This window comes from Sphaerodactylus townsendi, linkage group LG02, assembly GCF_021028975.2.
Source record: "Sphaerodactylus townsendi isolate TG3544 linkage group LG02, MPM_Stown_v2.3, whole genome shotgun sequence".
In the NCBI taxonomy this organism is placed as follows: Eukaryota; Metazoa; Chordata; class Lepidosauria; order Squamata; family Sphaerodactylidae; genus Sphaerodactylus; species Sphaerodactylus townsendi.
The window spans coordinates 132,583,694-132,604,755 of record NC_059426.1 but is presented as its reverse complement, the minus strand read 5'-3'; the positions used below and the strand labels follow the sequence as shown (position 1 = coordinate 132,604,755).

General features: G+C 39.7%; 1 long non-coding RNA gene across 1 annotated transcript; it reads right to left on the bottom strand.

Moving 5' to 3' along the window:
* Positions 1 to 493: 493 nt before the first annotated feature.
* On the bottom strand, positions 494 to 19,612 carry LOC125427549. The gene is made up of 3 exons (XR_007243708.1): positions 19,601 to 19,612; positions 4,960 to 4,967; positions 494 to 606 (listed from the first exon to the last, which is right to left on the bottom strand). It is a non-coding gene; the product is annotated as an uncharacterized LOC125427549 (long non-coding RNA).
* Between the last annotated feature and the right edge of the window lie 1,450 nt (positions 19,613 to 21,062).

Here is a 21,062-nt window from a genome sequence, read left to right as displayed (position 1 = left end):
AATCCTATTGGCTTAGTCTGTCTCTATCCTACGTGTCACATACACAAGCTGCATGTCCTCTGCTCGTGTCCCCCTCCCATTGGCAGGGCAATAAACTAACTTCTGCCTTTTCTGGTTTCCAAGAATAACCAGTTTTCCTACTTTTCTACTTTTCTAAGTTTGCTCCTGAAGAGAGATACCTCTCCAGGGTATGCAGATTTTACATACATCCCTTAAGATCATAAAACTTCCCTTTTCCCAGTTTGAAATGATTTTACTTTAAAAATTAAAACATGATTTTAACAATTATACCATTTGATTCTATACAATTAATTATAGTAAAATGCAAGTAATATAAATCTCTCATTTTCATTTCAGTGTTCATGTAACTATAGAAAAGCACTTAATCCTATTTTCTGATCGCATTCATTTCTATTCTAATCTTTGATCTCTTTTATGACTCTGTTTACTCATGTAGCTATCCCCTATAGCTAATTCTGACAAAGCTATAAAGTATATGTCTTCTGTCATGTATTAACCTTTAGTGACAAGATCTTAAAGATATTTATCTTTGCTTGCCTGCATAATCACTGACAAGCTTCTACGTGCAGTTTGACCTGCTGGCCTCTATATACAGAAACCCCATTTTGATTCTTCAAATCATTGGTTCATACAAACTTATATTCCTTGCTATCAAATACAATTTTTAGGCATTTGGCCCAGTCCCACAATCTCACAATCAAATCTCAAATTCAAAAAGTATGGGGTACTGCAACACTATCAAAATGGTCAGAACATGTTCAACTGAGGGATGATAGCATTAAAAGTATATTTTTACGATAGCTGGACATTTTTTTAAAAAAAAATTGAAACACGAATTAAATATGACTTTAGACTAGTTACTAGTTATGCCTCAGTTTTACATTTAATAGGATATTGGGTCAGGTTTTGATCATGAAAAGCTATGGGTGGTTTTAAAGGAAGCAGGTATGTCACAGCATCTGATTGCTTTGATGTACAACTTGTACCCTAGACAAGAGGCTACTAGTAGAGACAGAATCTGGAGAAACAGAATGGTTTTCAATTGGCTAAGGTGCTAGACAAGAATGTATTTTATCTCCTATAGGAATAATTATGGACTAAAATTATTAAATTTACTGCAAGTCTGATGCTGAAGGAGAATTAGTATAAAATGTTGTTTAGATGGTATATTATCACTGAAGTGATTAAGAAGATGACTATACAACATGATGGTATCTGCTGGAGATGTAATAAAGTGATTGGAACCTTTTTTCACATGTGGTGGACTTGTAAAAAAATCAAGAAGTTTTGGATGGAAATACATAAGACAATACAGCAGATAATTAAATTCAAATTTTCTCTCACTGCAAAAACAATGCTGTTGGGTATACTACCAGAAAAGCTTCCAAATAAATTGAATGAACTGTGCTGGTATTTACTAACCACTGCAAGAGTAACAATTGCAACCAGCTGGAAATCTGATAAAAATCTCACAGTAGAATGTTGGGAAGATACAATCAGAGAATATGCTACTATGGTCAAATTAACAAATTTGATGAGATAGATGGCTCTTTATCTTTGTTCATGTGGCTTGTTAACAAAGATAAAGAGCCATCTAGAGCAGGGGTAGGGAACCTGCGGCTCTCCAGATGTTCAGGAACTACAATTCCCATCAGCCTCTGTCAGCATGGCCAATTGGCCATGCTGGTAGGGGCTGATGGGAATTGTAGTTCCTGAACATCTGGAGAGCCGCAGGTTCCCTACCCCTGCTCTAGAGGGAAAGTGTTCTTACCATACATCAAGGGAACCACTGATCGCATAGGAAAACTGATGAAGAAGCACAACCTACAAACAATCTACAGACCCACTAAGAAAATTCAACAGATGCTACGTTCAGCAAAGGATAAGAGGGATCCTTTAGCTACTGCAGGAGTTTATCGCATACCATGCAGCTGTGGACAAGTCTACATAGGAACCACCAAACGCAGCGCACAGACACGTATCAAAGAACACGAAAGGCACTGCAGACTATTTCAGCCAGAAAAATCAGCAATAGCAGAACACATGATAAACCAACCTGGACATAGAATATTATTTGAAAAAACAGAAATTCTGGACCACTCTGAAAGCCACTACGTCAGACTACACAGAGAAGCAATTGAAATCCATAAGCACATGGACAATTTTAACAGGAAGGAAGAAACTATGAAAATGAACAGAACTTGGCTGCCAGTGTTGAAAAATACTAGAGTCAAGACAGTCTCTAACCAGCTCCACACAAACACAGGATGACCATAGACAAAAGAAACAAAGGCCAGGATACTTCTATTCAGATGCTCCCACCAGTGACCTTGCTATCTCCAGGGTTACGGCCATGCTATAGTCTTCATTGTTACTCATACTTCTATTCAGATGCCCTCAACTATTGACCTGGTTGCCTTCTTTGTTACTCACAGACAAGGTTTCTCCACCCACCCTGGACACTCCAACAGATATATACTCCACTTGCTTTCCCAACATCAGATCCTCTGAAGATGCCACCCACAGATGCAGGCGAAACGTCAGGAGAGAATGCTGCTAGAACACGGCCATACAGCCCGGAAACCACACAGCACCCAAGATATCTTTTATCTTGTCATCTTATCTGTTTTCTAGTACTTCTTTTTTTTCTTTTCCCAATCTGTTTAATATATGCTGAAAAAGGAGTTAAATATTAAATGTCAACCTTTTTGTTGCTCTTTTCCCATTCCTTCTCAGAAAATTATATAGAAAGCTACTTTCACATTTCCCCCTATAGGTCCCAAATGAAAAAGGCTAGAGATCTACTTTTTTTAAAAAAAAATGCAAGCTATGAATTTGGGAGGTGGTGTGGCATATGTTTGAGGTATTCTGCCCTCACAAGCTCACTCATAGCTACAACCCTACTCCTAAGAGAGACTTTTCCTGGCTGTTGATTAAGTGAAGAAGTTGAAGAAAAAGGAACCTAAGAGTAAGAAATATAGTATGGTTTATTCTGTTACCTAATTTTATTTATTTATTTGTTTAGAAAAAAAATGACACTCTCTTGAGGAATCTGCACAAGGTGGCTTATAAACAAAGTTAAAAGTTTTTAATTAAAAGCTAGCTTTAAAATCCCAGCCAGAGCATAAAACATATCATTAAGCAGATTTCACATTAAAAAACACACTGCAAAAATTGTGTTGAAAGATCAATCTGTTAATTAAACGTTTGACTATCAAAACTTTCCTTTAATGATGACCTTCATTCTCAACATATTATTGTTCCTTTTTGTTGGTTCCATTGTTTAAAACAAAAGTTCCTCACCATAACTAACACAACTAACAGATTTGTAGTACCAGATTAACAATCCCATCCAAAGCATGTGTCCTAAAAATTAAGTCCCACTGAAGGCCAAGCTACACTTTATGTCTTTTAACAAATTGTGTTTGGAATCCCTGGACCCAATCTGTCACATAGCAGGTGCTGGAAACATTGGTTTAAAGCCTGTGGAAGCTAATTTGACTCAAGACTGCAGTTGGGGAGGGGAACTCCGGCCTTTCCTTCCCTGCTATTTCCCTGAGCTGAAATGGCCCCTTGGGGGAGTTATTTGAATAAATGGAGCTGCATGTGCTTGGAATACTTCCTCTGCAGCTCTGAAGTTATGCAAATAACACCACACTGAGGAAACCTAGACCCAACTTGTTAAAAATGTATTGTGTAGTTTGGCCTTGGGGTCAACAGCTTATTCTCAGATAATGGGGCTGTAGACATAGTTATCCATTGCTAGTAGTGTGCAAAGGCTTTAAAAACTAAACTGCATTCAAAATTTGAACGAGGTGGTACTTAGGAAAGCAATGTCATACACTTAATTAAAGACCCATATACCAATTCCAAAATAGCTAAGTATGCTGGCCACTGTTTATTAAAATATATTTTCTTGTCTAAATTAAGGGAAACAGCCTCACAAGATAATAATCATTAAATATTTTATGCCACTAAATTTATCCTCATTAAAAGTTACAACAAAGAAAAAAACACACCTCAGTTTCATTAATTACCAAGCTGAATACACAGAAGAAGGAAACTCAAAACCTGTGTGTGTGTTTTATGTCATTCAGGGAAACAGAAACAATCCAAAGGAAACTATGTAGGTCAGTGAAGAGGTCAAATGGAGTGTCAAAGTGCAGACTCCTTCCTTCTGGATATGAACTGTATGTGAAACGTAGGAGACTTCACTTTCCAAATGGCTCTAATTTTTATGGACATTCAGACATATGTTTATTTTACAAATTGTTTTACTTCTCTCCAAGGCTACATACAGGAATCACAATAAACTATGGCTTCTTTAAACCAACAAGCTATTACAGTTGGAACCATATAATCATCTAGTGCTGCATGATGCCTTTGATTAGAATGTAGGAGATGAACTATGCAAAACCATGTTCCCCACATACCTCAGGTCCCATTATATAGACACCAAAAAGAGAACAAAAGAAGAAACCTTGATCAAACTCAGAGAAGAGGTCAACTAAAATTAGCTGAAATGCAAAGTGATATACTTTTGCAAGAAGGTTCATCTTACAAGCAAACATACTGATTAAACCATTTTATTTCAGATTTCAGCAATTCAGTACTTATACCAGAGAAAGCTAAATCTTAGAGAAGACTTAACAAGATTTTTATAACATTGTCTAACAGATCAAAGAGCTAAATCTAGTCTTCTTCCTGAGTTAATAATAAGGGCAAAATTCAGCTCTTTTACATGAGTCCAATACATCTGTAAGCAAAAATCCAGTAGTATCCTATCAGGACTAACTCCTCTCAGGTTTCCCTAAACAAATATTAGCAGATAACTTAATTTTACTATAAGAACTATCACAGGTGGAAATGGGATAGGAGTTAACCACAGGCTTCTGGTCAGGTTTTTCTATTTAAACCTATCTCTTTTTCTAAAGAGACAACATGCACTCTTCAAGACTAGGAACTATAATCTAAAGTCTCCTTTATTTTAAACTCTTTCTCTCAGTAGGGACCATGAATCCTACATTCTTCCTTCCCATTGCTCTGACACAGCCCCTGGTATCTGCCATGGAGCCTCACTTTGTCTCTCCTGAAGCCCTTGTTGAAGAACTGTGGATTTTTGTCTCCTGTTCCACTTGTTCTTGTCTCCAGTATAACTGTTCCACTCAGATCCCCAAACCTCCATGTGTTGCCTTTCATTGTCTTCCCCTCTCTTACTCTGCACCATGTAGTCCTTCTGGCCATGGCATTCAGAGACATGCACATATCCATGCAATTCTCTCATGGGACAAGTCATGAGTGAGACATAATGGGGCATTTTAATTATCTGAGATTTTAGTAATTGTTGAAATGGGGCTTGCCAATGTAGATTTTTCTAATATTTTATTTTGACTTGCCAAATATCATGCCAAGTATCAATTTACAGCTCTTACATTTCCTTTCCTTGTTGCCTTCAATCTATTAATTTGTTGTTAACAAAAGTTAACATTTTTACAGTAAGTCTCATAATTTGGGGGGGGGGGGAATACCACATTTGTCTCCATTCTGAGTATACAGAGATTTAGGTTCCAATGTCAGCCACACAAGTGAACTCCCCTCTGGTTCCTGAGTAACAAAACTCCAGTTACTCTGTCAAATACAAACACCCATGTTTATCTACTTCTTGTTTCCTCTGCACTACCAAGCAGATATAACCAGCCTTGAGCAAATACAACAAAATTTCGTAAAATTAAAATTTAGGGTTTTTTGGCTTTAAAATCATTGAACTCCTCCCCCACCCCAAAAAATTAGCTGTTTCAGGAAACCCTAAAATATTCAAGTTCCTGGGAAAAAAATTCCCCCAAATTCAGGTTATGGGGATTTTTTTGGTGTTTTTGCAGTTTTCCCCCTGTAAAGGATGCATTTTTCCAAGATAGCAGCACCAAACTTGCAGAGTAGCTTTGGGAGGCTCTTCTGACAGGACCACTCATGTATGGGAAAGTTTGATCCAGGAGGTCCAATTTTATGGGCCTCCAATGGAGTTCCCCCATCTCCTGCTATTTCCAATGGTTTCTAATGGGAGATGGGGGTTACCCCATTGATGACCATAAAAATGTCCCTCCTGAGCCAAACTTAACCAAACCTTGGTGCTGTTATAAGAAGCATTTCCAAAAGCAGCCCTGCAGGTTTGGTGCCTCTACCTTAAAACATGCAACCCCTACAGAAATCCCCAGACACACCCCCTCCCATTCTCATATTGAACTGACTTGGCTGCATTGCAATCAATGCAGAATTTCCTGATAAGAGTACCAAGGTTTGGTGAATTTGGTTGGGGAGGCAATTTTATGGGTCATCAAAGGGTCATCATCTCTTATTGTACCCTGAATCAAACTTCACCAAACCTTGATGCTCTTGTTACCTAGCTTAACAGTTAGAATATATTTTAAAAGTAGCAACAGGGAATAACTTGGCTTGGCAGTGCAAGAGGCAGGCTAGGTGGGATCTTTTAGACAGCTATACCAGAATTGGCTTTTGAAACGTTCTACAGAGAATGCAAAAGAGACCAAATTGTAGTTTTAAATATTTTTATATAAATTTTAGTTGCAAACAGTCATACAATAAGACATGGAGAAGCATACACACAGTTCCTAATGGATATAAGCAGAGAGGAAAATACAGGTTTGGATGATAGATTAGGAGGGGGAGTGGGGGACTTATATGTTACCTAGGTTCTGCAGAGAAGTTTTTGAAGAAGGCAAGGATTCCTATGCCAGCATGGGAATCCAAGTGAAGGACAATATCATGTCTCACAACCAACTTGACCAAGAGAGGATCAGGCTAGTTATCTAGAATCTGGCTAGCTGTTATATTTATATTTAGATTACATTGCCGTGCCATTCTAACTTATGTTTATATATATTACTCCAATGGGAGAATGTAAACAATTTTTCCAAAACATTTGGTTACTGTTTGTAAAATTATAAAATTATTTTGGTTACTTAAAAGTAAATTGCTACTCCAGTGGGAGAACTAATTTTTTTGAAGTCATTATTGTAGCCTGTTGGTACAAGTTTTCTTCATTTTCACTTTGGTGTGTACCTTCCCCTCTTGCTTAGCATGGAGGATTCCTATGCCAGCATGGGAATCCAAGTGAAGGACGATATCATGTCTCACAACCAACTTGACCAAGAGAGGATCAGGCTAGTAATGAGTGCTGAGTCTAAGGTGCACAGTATTTTTATATCCCTTTGCACAGTGTGGGGTGGGAGCTAGTAAGTTTCAGTTTCGTTTTCCTGGATCTTTTGGGATGTCCATGCTGGGATTGCTGGTTTGAGCTAATTAATAGCTCATCTACTGTTTTCTAAGTACCAAGATAATAGAGCCAATTGTTTCTTGATTGTATCAGGAAAGCCTTGAATGGCTTTGAGCAGAGTGTCTTCTAAAAGACTCTGCCCAACTATTCAAATTTGGCTGAGGTGTTTGTCATTAGGAAGGGTTCTATTGTCAACAGTGGTGTAGCCACCAGGGAACGGGAGGGGGTGCGTCGCACTGGGCGCACACCTGCAGGGGGCGCCAAAACTCAAAAATGTATTTTAAAAAATATGTTACTGTTTTTACTTTGTTGGCTGGTAGGGGGCGCACTTTTTAGACTAGTGGCACAAAATTTCAGGTTATCATCAGGTGACACTCCTGATGATATCATCCAGATTTGGTAAAGTTTGGTTTAGGGTGTCCAAAGTTATGGACCCCCAAAGGGGATGCCCCCATCCCCCATTGTTTCCAATGGGAGCTAATAGTAGATGTGGCTTCCCTTTGCGGATCCATAACTTTGGACCCCCTGAACCAAAATTCACTAAACCTGGGTGGTATTATCAGGATAGTTTCTTGCTGATACTAGCCAGGTTTGGTGAAGTTTGGTGTAGGGAGTCCAAAGTTATGGACCCCCAAAGGGGGTGCCCCCATCCCCCATTGTTTCCAATGGGAGCTAATAGTAGATGTGGCTTCCCTTTGAGGGTCCATAACTTTGGACCCCCTAAACCAAACTTCACTCAACCTGGGTGGTATCATCAGGATAGTATCCTGAAAGTAGCCTGAAATGTTGGTACTTGTAATTTAAACATTGCTCCCCTAACTGGCACCCTCAAATTGTCCCCTGATTCTAGTCCCTTCTGAGTGGATTTAAAGGGAGAATCTGGGCTCCCTAGATTAAAAAAACATTGAAAGTATTGTCGAAGGCTTTCACAAATGGATTCAAATGGTTGTTGTGGGTTTTCCGGCCATAGTGTGGTAGATCTTGTTCCTAATGTTTCACCTGTATCTGTGGCTGGCATCTTCCGAGGTGTATCACAGAGAGAAGTCTGTAATAAGAGAAGTCTGGACACAGTGTATAACAGACTTCTCTCCATGATACACCTCTGAAGATGCCAGCCACAGATGCTGGTGAAATATTAGGAACAAGATCTACCAGACTACGGTCATGCAGCCTGGAAAACACACAACAACCAACATTGAAAGTGATGCTGTTTTTTGGGGGGGGGATCTACCCTGAAACAGCATCATTTTCAATGTTGTTTAAACTAGGGAGCCCAGATTCTCCCTTTAAGGTGGATTTAAAAGAACAATCTGGGCTCTTTAGTCTAAACAACATTAAAAGTGATGCGATTTCAGGGTGGATTCCCCCACCCCCTTGAATAGCATCACTTTCAATGTTGTTTCAACCAGGGAGTCCAGATTTGTGAGTTGGGGCATGTGTTCAGATTTGTGAGTTGGGGCATGTTCTATAATGTGATTGTGACTTTGAGATGACATGGTGCAAAAAATGTTCTTTGGTCATAGTGGGGGAGGGTGGCCTTTGGTTGTGGGGAGGCCGTCCATGCAGGGGGGGGGACTCCAATTTTGCACCAGGCTCCATTTTCCCTAGCTACACCTCTGATTGTCTAGGGGATTGTATCTTCAGGTAGAGGAAATACAGAATCTGGTATCAGGGAGTTCTTTAGAATCTTTTGTGTTACAGCAACCTGGGCAAGGTATGGTAATCAAGATGCATGTCCCTGAGGCTTCCAGAGATATTGACTGGATTAATTCTTTCAGTGGTTCAACCTTGCTGACAGGCCTTATTGCCCATTTTGGCCTGTTTCAATATCATACTTGGGTTGGACATTCTGCTACACACACACATGGCTGCTGGCATTTGTCAGTATATGTTGCAGGAAAATCGTATTCAATCCATATTTCAGTAAGGCGGGGTATGAAGGATAGGGCAACATTCTTATCAGGACAGTCATCCTGAACCCAGTCGCCAGGTTTGGTGCCTCTACTATGAAATTGTGCTCCCTGCATACACACCCAGAAATTCCTCATTAGCTACAATGGAGTCGGGTTAGTGGTGTTCTAAGAATCTGGCAGGCAGGGGCGGGAAAAATTATTACTTTTTTCTATCATGGACTTACATGGGGTTTGCTGTGGTATTTCAAATGCACTGTGTTGGAGAATTTTATTGGGGGCTCTGGTGGGGATGTTGTTCCAGGTAGAAGCACCAGATTTGCCACACAGCTGCTAATGACTCTCCCCACAGAAACCAACCAAGTTTGTTGACATTTGGGTGGCTGGGGCCCAATTCTAAGGGGAACCAAGTTTTCCTTCATGAGTGCCATATCATGCTTCCCCAACCAAACTTCAACAAACTTATTTGGTTCCTCTGAGGAGAGTATTCAGCAGCACTGTGGCTAATTTGGCACCCCTGCCCAGAACAAGACCCCCACCAGAGCCCCTCCCCAATAAAATCTCCAGCACGGTGCAATTGAAGCAGAACAGAAAGCCCCACTGTTTCAAATGAAGGGGGAAATGGCATTTTTTCCTTCAGGAGACAAGCAAAGGCATGCCTTCCCTTCCTAATACCCATTACAGCAACATCCTTACACCTAACATCACAACAACCAAACCACTCTATTAAAAATATTAAAAACCAATTCAGTACCACCCAACAGTTTGGGCTACAAAATCCAAATACTAAAATTGTACAATATGGTGACCCTTAATTAAAAATCTGTAAGAAAACACTCCAAAAACAGAAAACACAAAAACACCAAGGAAAAAGACCACCGTGCAGGGAGGGGGGGGGTCTTCAATGGTAGAAAACCTTAATCAAAAATCTTCAGACAATAGCAAACCCAACCAAAACAAGAACAGAAGCAGCAGCAATGCAAAAACACTTAAGTGGGGGGAGGAGATATTTGACTAGATGCTTAAAAATTCTCCCCACAAACCTTAACATCATAACAGCAACCTTAAATCAGAAATACAGAACTTTTAAAAAACAGAATAACAGTCAATTATATCACTTGTAGAAAAGTGAAAGAACAAACAAAAACAAGCAGTTTTTCCCCTTTAAGGTAACTTTTACATAAACGTTTAAAAAACCTAGGACTCTATGTAGACTTAGCCTGAGCCTTAGGCCTTTGGGCCTTAGCCTAAAGCCTCCACTCCCTCAACCCACCTCCAAGCCCAGCTAGAAACAGCAAGTTAAACAAATTAAAATTTTAAAAGTCATTACAAAAATAATAAACTGGGTCAGTCAGTCAAACCCTTCTGTGTCTTCTTCTCCAGGCCGGCCTCCTCTTCAGAACTGGTGGTATCCCATCAACACAGGTTGGCCAAAGACAGAGGTGTAGCTGGGCCAAACTGTGCCCAGTGCACATTCTATATTTTCCACCCCCCCCACGGCACCCCCCCACGGCACTCCCCCTTCCCCCCTTCCCACACTGACCTTAGTTCCTTTCCTTTTTCTAGAACTTTTTCAGGCTGCAAAAGGCCTGTTCACAGTAAAAACAGTCTGATGGGAACTTTACTTCCCAGGAGACCTTGTGAGCCCCATGCATAGCTGCTGAAAAAGGACTCTGGTATATAGATCACTTTGTTTTAATTAATATGTTATTTATTTGTTTGTTTGTTTATTTATTGGATTTATATCCCACCTGCCCTCCCTGACCGCAGTCAGGCTCAGGACAACATACAGACATTTTAAAATGTCTGTATGTTGTGAGCCCTCTGGGGGAGGGCGGTCTATAAACCTAATTAATTAATTAATTAATTAATTAAACTATTTGCTAATACATAAAATCACTAACTACATATAATTAAAACACTCTAAAACACTGAAACCCAAGATGGTGAACTAATCTAAACCTAGGAAAACCCCTCTAGCCCGCTCAAGTACAATCATTTATCCATCGTAGAACGTAATAGAAAAAAAATCAATGCAGAATGACCAGTGTTGGTTTTTTTATTTTGTAGTGGTCGTAAGTTTTTATGTAGGGAGTCTGGCAGAATGCACTAGGATGCATGATTGACCTATGCCAAACGCCTGGTAGAACATCTCCATCTTACAGGTCCTGTGGTACTGTTTGAAATTTACTTGATCCTTGAAAAATAATTTACGTTTATGAACATGTGCCTTATATTATTGGATTGTGTGCTGTAGATTATCTGGATGAAGGAATTTCAAAACTTCACACACCTATTTCGTATAACTTTGTTAGCTGAGAGATCAACCATCTTAGATACATTGCTTTATTGCACATTGCTTTTCTAGCTTGGGAAAATTATGCCTTTTAATTTCTTTTTGACTCTCATGGTAGATGATAAGTTATGCTGATGAGTCTCCTTGGTGCCAGAATAATTTTCACTTTGTCTCAGGCAATCACATACATGCCATCATAGGAAGATGGCTTCAGGAACCATTATATGAACTATTTACAGACTTCAACTGAACAAATGTGTTTATATTCCTTCAAGACAGATTATGTTTTCTAACATGACTTAAAATCAGACCCAGACCATGATTTGCCTGAGCTCAGTGCAGACTGTAACAAAACCTACATACACATCCACACGGATATCACTCTGATCCAATCCCATACATACAATCTCTTCAGTCCTACAAGAGACAGTTATTTCTGAAATAGAATAAATAAATGCTTTCAGACCAGAATGGCTTTCTGTAAAGTTTTTTTATACTCTATGCTTGGACCTTTTAAGAGTATCAGAGCTACAGAATAATCAGCGTAATCAGATAATGCCCAGGCATCAATTCCCATGTTTTGTTTTCCCCCCTCTCATTTCTACATTTCCCCATTCATCTTCGGAAATGGTTCAGCTGTGCCATCCCCAGCTATTGTGAAACTACCTTTTCCCCTATGGATTGGTCTACACTACTATAATGAAGATTTTGTAGTTCCTCATCTCGTTTTCTGAGTTTAAAGCATTTGTCCTTCTTATAAAGCAATAAACTTTAATTTCAAAATGGCAGCCCTCTCTCTGTTGAGTGATAGCTAGATATGATCCATCTGTGATGACTTTAGGGAAGACAAACAACATGTCAATATTACATTTTGGAGGAACACAGATGAGGGGAAAAGGTAGAACTCATAGAATACGTTTTAGCTATTTATTGTCTAGCTATAAAGCATCACTTTGTTATCTAATAGCCCATTATACAATTAGGCAAGGGGGGCGATTTTTTTGTCACTCAATAATGTCATGGTGTAATTTTACCTTTCATTATTTCAACAGAAAGCAGTGGTTTGGAGTTCATTAGTGATTAATCAAGCCCTCCATTTCACAGAAAAAGATCTCTGGCATATAACAAAAGAGCTTGGAAGAAACTGGTAGTTTTCCTACCTTTACATTTCCTTTTAAAAAAGCCTTGTGGTGAATTTTATAAGAAAATGTGTACCTCATGTAATTTGTCAGAAAAGTGTTCACAGTGGTGACAATAAGACATACCCCTCTCCCCAGCAAGCTTCATTTAACTATCAAAGAATAACAATGCCTGCGAGGGATGAACAGAACATTCTTACCATTTTTCAACTCTTGTCACACTCTTTTATGTTTTGTTCATAATGGCAACTGTCTTGCTTGATGTATCACACTGATGTTCTCACCTGCTTGTTGTCATTCAGTCACTAAATGAGGAGAATGAATATGTATGATTCCTTCAAAAGTATATTATAATGACCCAGTCTGGCATATTTTATAATACATCCCACCAGACCTTGATTACTCTGTGAAGTTGGCATTCAAGGTACACTAGTTGGATGTTGATGATTCTTGCCAACGTCCTTGGTGTAGATAATTAATATGTATAATGAAGAGAAAACCCAAAGTATAGTTTGGATTGCTTCATTTTATTTTTCAGTCATTTGGAGGCAAGTATTAATCTGTGTTGCAATTAAGGTCTTTTTATCTTTATAAGTGGGTGATTTTATTATGCAAAATGTTGGAGCTTACTTCTACAGGAACCGCTCTTACAGTTTTTTATTACTATACAGAGACATCAATAGTTTTGTTGTAATTAATTCTATATCTTAATGCTAGGAATACACATCTTGTATTATAGTTGTATTCTGGGAGATGTTTTATGGTCATTTGTTTTAAGAGCCCTACTAAAGCCATCATATTTTTCATTTGCTTCTAAAAATACAAGCACTATTTTCTAGTATGATGGGGAAAATTAAGAACTTTAAATGGGTAATCCAACACCAAACTTATATTTTTGAAACGTTTGTGGTGGAAAGTGCTGTCAAGTAACAGCTAACTTATGGTGACCCTGGAGGGTTTTCAAGGCAAGAGAAGTTTGGAGGTGGTTTGTCATTGCCTGCTTCCATATGGTATGAGAGAGTTCTGTGAGAACTGTGAGTGGCCTAAGGTCACCCAGCGGGATTCATGTTGAGGAGTGGAAAATTCAACCCTTAGTATCTCATAATGACATGTGAGCAGAAAGAATATAATGTGAATGTAGTAGCATCTTAAACCTGACCTGAATAACCCAGGCTTGCTTGATCTCACTGCATCTCAGAAGCTTACCCCTGGTTAGAATTTCCATGGGAGATCACCAAGGAAGTGCAGGATTGTGAGGCAGAGGCAGACAATGGCAAACTACTATTTCTCCTGCCTTGGAAACCCCATGGTTCAAGGTTTGAGCTTTCATGACTCAAAGCTTTTGTTGTCAGCAGCCTTTATATCCAAGTCAGAAGATGAAAAAAGTGTTACAAAGAAGGGCCTGTTAAAGTCAGAATGTGGTGGTACCAAGCAAAACAATCAACTGTATTAGAGCTGGAAAGTACACATGTGGATATATGTAAAGTTCCAACAAGTCCTAGGCTGTTTCTGCACTGGCAGCAGAAGCGGCTGGCCACCAGCATAATTCATGCTGGTGGAGGCATGGGACCGTTCACATGGTACCATGTAGGCGGTCTCGAAACCGCTGTGGGCCACAGGGGTGACTCCGCATGGAGTTGCCTCCAGTTTGTTTTGTTTACCTACCTTTTCTCCCTGCAAAGCTCTGGATGGAGGAAGGGACACGCCCATGTTGCCCTCCGATCCCTGGGGCTCGAAGGGCAGTGTGGGCATGTCCCTTCCACCCTCCAGACCTTTGCAGGGAGAAAAGGTAGGTAAACAAACAAACCGGCAGCACCTAAAAGTGGCGCCCTCATGCCAGTGCACTTCACATGGTGCCGGTGGGAAAACACTGCTTTCCAAATAATTCGCTCATTGAACGAGTTAGGAAAGGAGAGTTTTTCTGTCATTTTGGTAGGGAGAGTACTGCGCAGCTGTGCTGCAATAGCAGCAGCTGTGTGAACATCATTCCAGGGACTGTGTTTTTACCATCCCTAGGGTGCTGTTTTTGGGCTGTGCAGAGATGGCCCTAGATAACTTATAGGTACCCAGTACTGTTTTCAAGGCAAGAGATTAACAGAGGTGGTTTGCCATTGCCTGCCTCTGCATCATGACCTTCACATTCCTTGGTGAACCCCTTCCATGTACTAAATAGGACCAACTCTTCTTAGCTTCTGAGATCTTACAAAATCAGGTTAGACTGGGCCATCCAGGTCGGGACAGAAATAGGCATACAGGTAGGAAATTTAGAAAATTAGGATCTATAATTTTTTCCCCAAAGCTTTTGACTGTGGGAGCCATGAGAAGCTATGGAAAGTTTGAACATAAATGGGGTGCCACAAGGTATGATTATTAAGATTTATAACTTGTACCCTGAATAAGGACAACACATGGGGAATCAGAATGGCAAAGGATGGTAAGACAAGGATGTATATTATATCTCTGCAGTTCAATCTGTATGCAGAACATATCATAAGGAAAGATGAGTTAGATTCAGATGAAAGTGGAGTGAAAATTGGTTGAAGGAACATCTACAGCTTGAGATGTACAGATAATACCACATTACTGACAGAAAATAGCACAGACTTGAAATGACTACTGAAGGTTAAAGGAGAAAGTGCCAAAGCTGACCTTCAAGATGAAGCAAATGACTAATGCAGAACCACACTCTTGAAAATGAAGAAATTTAAATTGTTCCTTGGCTTAGTCATCAACCAAAAGGGAGATTTCAAACAAGTGGGTTCTAGATCAAATCTAGCCTGAATTCTCTCTGGAAGGTAAAATTACTAAATTGAGGCTATCACATTTTGGTCACATTATGAGAAGGCAAGACTCACCAGGAAAGACAATAATACTAGGAGAAGTTGAAGGCTATAAGGAAAAAAAGACCCAACATGAGATGTGTTGTTTGGACCTGTGTTGTAGCAGGAGAGGAGAGGGAGGACATGATATAGCTCAATTTCAATAGACTTCTGGGAGACCCCCAAGAAGACTCTGAAGTGGAAAGCAATGGCAAACCACTTCTGTTTCTCACTCAAATGTAGATCCCCAGGTGACAATTTCTGTCACAGGGACTGGAAGTCCATCAACCTCATATAAAAACTTGCACAGGTACAAACTGATAGAAACTTTCTTACTAAATGCAAAAGACTGCTTAGTGTATCCCTTCCTTATGCTAACAGTTTATGATGTAGACCAGCCATTTAAATAAACTAGTTAAATCGAGGTATGGTTCTTCTTTGTCTTCATTAGGGGGAAGGTGCTGGAGAAATATCACTTTTAACAATGTATATATGGAACAATAGACAGTTTGCATGCTTATAGTTGGTTTACAATTGTATAAAATTGTATCATATCTTTCATTATGTCTTATTCTTCTGGAAAAGATGGTGGGGATGTAATCACTTTTACTTAATGCAAGAGGTCAGCAAAGAGTAATTGAGCATGTCTGCAAGGGCAGTTATCTGTGTAGAACTTGTCAATGGGATCCAACCCTTTAGTATTAGTTTTCTGGGGTATGTTGGGTAAATAGACTCTTGCAGTGGAATTGTTAGTTGCACCCATCCACACTGGAGGCTGATGTGGTGCCTCCCCACCATTCCCAAAGAGCCTTTCCAGTGGCATGGGGAGACTCGCAAAGTGCAACAGCCTCCCCACCACTGAAAAGCCTCAATGGCCTACAGTAGAGTTAAAAGGCTGGCTTAAGTCTTGACTATGGCCTACTGTTGTGGGCCACCCACTGGAGAGCAATTAGTCCTCAGGGGATGAGCAGAGCCTAGTAAGCCCAGACCAGCTTGGGAACCAACAAGGCCTGGGTTTGGAGCAGCCAGGGCCTTTACAGGCTCAACAGGGTGAACATCAAGCAGGTCAGGACTCAGAGCCAGAAGTGCCTGTAGAAGCAAGCCGTGCACTTAGCCCTGCTCCAGCTGAAGAGACTCAAGCACCTAGCTCACCTGATCAAACAAGTCAACAAAAACAGCAATGCAGGGAGCTTTTGCAGTTTAAATGAAGAAGCGCATGCTGGCGTATACACAAGAAGATTTGTCATTACTGAAAGAATTCTTTGGGACTTCATTTCATGTATTTTAAATTAATTTTATTGAGATGCATTCTGGAATAACTCTCCTGTCTTTTTTTTTTCTTACGACTTGATGATTGAACATTTTAGTCATGCAAAATCAATGTATTATACTAAGCTAGTCGATGACGTATGATGTTAAGTTTAGAGAATTGTTACAATGATTGGTTGAAGTCTAAGTTGATAGAGGTATGTTGAGTAAATATTGCAAGATAACTCCTGAGTAGGGGGAAGTATTATGTATTAGGTTCAATAGACTTTTTAAGTACCACAAGGAATTTTTTGTATGTAATTGTTCAATATGGAAAATTTAATAAACAGAATTAAAAAAGAAGTGCATGCTGGCTAACTCAAAGAAAGCACCTTCTTCAGCAGTGGGAAGCAAAGTCTTCACACGGTGTAGACCAGAGGACTGCAACCTGCGGCTCTCCAGATGTTCATAAACTACAATTCCCATCAGCCCCTGCCAGCATGGCCAATTGGCCATGCTGACAGGGGCTTATGGGATTTGTAGTCCATGAACATCTGGAGAGCCGCAGGTTGCAGACCCCTGGTGTAGACTAATGTGCTGGAAGACTGTATATTAAGCAGGTTCACAGGGCATACTGGCATGGATGCAATGAAGCATGTAAATGTTGCAATGCTTCCTTTGACCTGTTGACTTTGTGAATTCTGACCCTCTACACTTCTTCGGATCGCACTATTGCAGCTTCAAGTAGGACATAGGCAAGGGTGTCCTTTTATTACTTTTTGTTTCTTCATGTTGTCATCATGAGCACTTTTGGTCTGTCCATTTTCAGTGCAGGTATTATTGTTTTGTTGGTTTCTTTTATGCATTTTCTATGAAACTGTAAAAACCTGTTCTATTTATATGATAATACATTATGCTGATTTATTGATGCACAAATAACCTTGAAAAATGTTTACGGGGGAAAGCTAGTGCAAAATAAATCAACAAGAAATTATTTGTAAACATATGTGTGTGTTCGATTCACTCAAGGGAGAAGCAAAATCAAACTGGGGATATGTGAATCTAAAAAGCAAGTTGGAGACATTCGATACAATTCTTAGTAGTAAAGGAAGAGCACTATGTATAATTGGAGAGAGGGGAAGAGGTAACATACCCAACAGTATGACTACTCTTACTGTATGCTACTGTTACACTCCTGATTGGTTAGAGATAGACGTTTCAATTACATATAGATCTCCTTGATCTCAAGGTTACTTTGCATTTTAACAATACACTCCTACTGTAAATTCAAATGGTGGCAAAGAAAATAACCATACAGTCATGGCAGCTATGTGATTTGCATTTAGATGCTTTACCAGTGCATGCAATGTGGAAATCCACCACTAGGAAATAATTTATAACCACACACCACCATTAACATAGCTGAACCAGAGTAAAGCAATAGAATTTCTAGGGTGGTAGAATGAGGTGTACTACTTCAGGCTACAGTTGTAATATTTTCCCATGTACAACTTCCATACACATTAAAAAATCAGCATATCATGAAGAAAAACTCTAGCCTAGCCACTCACATGCTGTGCTATTTTTGCATCTACAAGGGATGATCAACATTTGGGGCTGTATTCCCCTTGCCTCCAGCCCGACATTGTTAGCCCAAGCAGGCACTCTCAACTTAAGTTGTGTGAGAATTAGCTGCAAACAAAGAGCAAGAGGAGGTAACTGGAATCGATAACCCATGTATGCTAGGATAGTCATGGCTAAAAACTCTTAACCAAGCAGGCAGTTTTATAATAAAAACTGGTTTCATTAACAAATAAAAAAGTAAAACAAGAAATATATTTTAAGCAATGAACAAAGACACACAGAGCATATAAGAACTAACAGAGAAATGGGGAAAAATTGGATAGGGTTCCAGGGATGGGTGATAGTTATCTGTCTTGAAGGGATGTCTGGGAAAAGCAGCACTGAAAAGAAACAAAGAAGTGGGAGTGCATGCACCATGGGGTGTGCAGTTGGATCCAGTACGCACATATAATATGAATGGTCAAAAGACCAATATTTATACCCCAAAATGGGTTCTGAGGTGGTACGAGGTAAACTGGGAGGAAAGCCAGAGATGAAGAATTGATTGCTTTAGCAGGGTTTCTACAAAACAGTAGGCGATGCTTGATGAGTCATCAGGGCCCAAGACAATGCATGTGCTATCTTGAATACTGATTGATGGCTGAGACAGGTACAGATAGGGCAAGTAACAGTCTGTGCGGAGTGCTTATTAAATCACCTTAGGATGATAACAAAGGGATTAGTTAGTCCCATTGTTCAGCCAGACATATCTTTGGGCTGGGGAACAGTTCTGTGGCCAATGCCTTCCTGCCCAGGCTTGACACACAAGATGGATCCCAAAATGGCACATGAGATGTGAGGGGGACGTGTTATACTTTTCTCCGAGTCTGATGTTGATAAATGCAAGATCCATAAATAATAAGACCTCTGTTCTTTGAGATTTTCTCATAGAACAGGATGTGGACTTTGCTTGTGTCATGGAGACCTGGGTGAAGGATGGTGAGACAGTTGCCCTCCAGGAACTCACCCATACAAGCTCCGTAGTCATCCATCAGCCTTGGACCCAGGGCTGTGGGGTGTGTGTGTGTGTGGCAATGTTGATCCGGAATTCCATCCCTTTCAGGACGTCCCCTGTCCTGGTGATTGAAGGAATTAAGTGTGTAGGCCTGAGTTGGGACATCCCGGAGAGGTTGGCTGTCCTGCTAGTGTACCAGTTGCCTAGTGCACTGACAGGTGGCCTGTCATGGTTCCTAGAGGTGGTTGTGGAGTGGGCATTGGAGTTCCCAAATCTTATTGGGTTGGGGGACTTCAACGTCCATGCTGGTTTGGCCTCCTCAATGGTAGCTGAGAACCATGGCGATGCTGGGCCTCTCCCTTGTTAACAGCAGGACTTCCATTCATGAGAAAGGCCACACTCTTGACCTCATCTTTGTGATGGGTGTGCAAGTGCTATTATCATCTGTTAGTCAACTTCAACTGACCTTTAATAGGCATATCAGTAAAAATAAAACAAAATACAGGACAGAGCGGGTGTTAAAACAGGACATAAAAATGGACAAAGCACATAAGGTTGGTACAGAAGAGATGATCCAGCTTCCATTATGTCTGACTTGAGCACTTTTTTTTTTTTAAATATTTTTATTGATATTTCGGAATTATTACAGATTTATATTGTATACTTTATATACATCCTCCATATCATTTTTCCCCCTTTCTCCCCCCTCCCTCCTTCTTCTTCTCTTCTTTAGATGCGCAGCAGCAGGTCCATTCTTTTCAATCTTCTTGTCCATTTTTCTTCTGTAATTCCAATTTCGTTTAGCCAGTCTTTGAATTCCATCCAAATCTCCTTCATATCCTTTTGTTTTTCTTGCCATATTTGATTTCTTGACATTGTGTCGAAAATTTCTAATTGTATTTGCTCCCATACATATTCCATCCATTTCTGCATTGTCCAGATTTTTTTGTCCTTCCACCCCAATGCTATTACTGCATGGACCGCTCTAATCATGAATTTGAAAAGTTTTCTTTTTCTTTGTTCTATTATAGTATAATCCACTATACCTATAAATAGTAAATCTATATTTATCTTTTATTTTTACCTTTACATATTTTTCTATGTATTTTATCACATTTTCCCACATATTTTTACTTCTATACATTCTAGCCACATATGGGTATATATTGCCTTTTTTTCTCCACAATGCCAACATTTCGGACTGCGCCCACTTATCATATATGCCAACTGTTTCCGTGTTCTATACCATTTTAATATTAATTTCTTCTCTAGTTCTGCATATTTATCTATTTTTATTTTATTCATATTATCTATAATCCTTTTAATAAGGTCTATGTCTTTCACTCCATCTTGTTGCCATTTTTCCATTATGATTCTTATCAAGAATTCTGATCTTCTATCATGTTTTTGTATATAACTCCTAATATTTGTCCTTTCTTTTCCTCATATATTTTTATACAACTTTTCATTATACACTCTTCCTCCCTCCTGAGGCTTTTATCTTTTCCCAGATTCCTCTTAATAGTAACCAGTTTTCTTTACCTCCTTTCTCTATAAAATTTGGAAACGGTATTAATTATCCTCTTTCATTGTACAGTTGTGCTACCTGTATATATTCCTTGTCTGTGTAGAGATCTTATTGTTTGTGCTCCTTCCTGTCCAACCATGCTCATGAAAGTGGTGCCAGCACCCAGTAGCCCTGGCATCCATTTTCCCTTCCATTTCTCCCAGATTTCCATTAACACCTTTCTAGGGCCTTT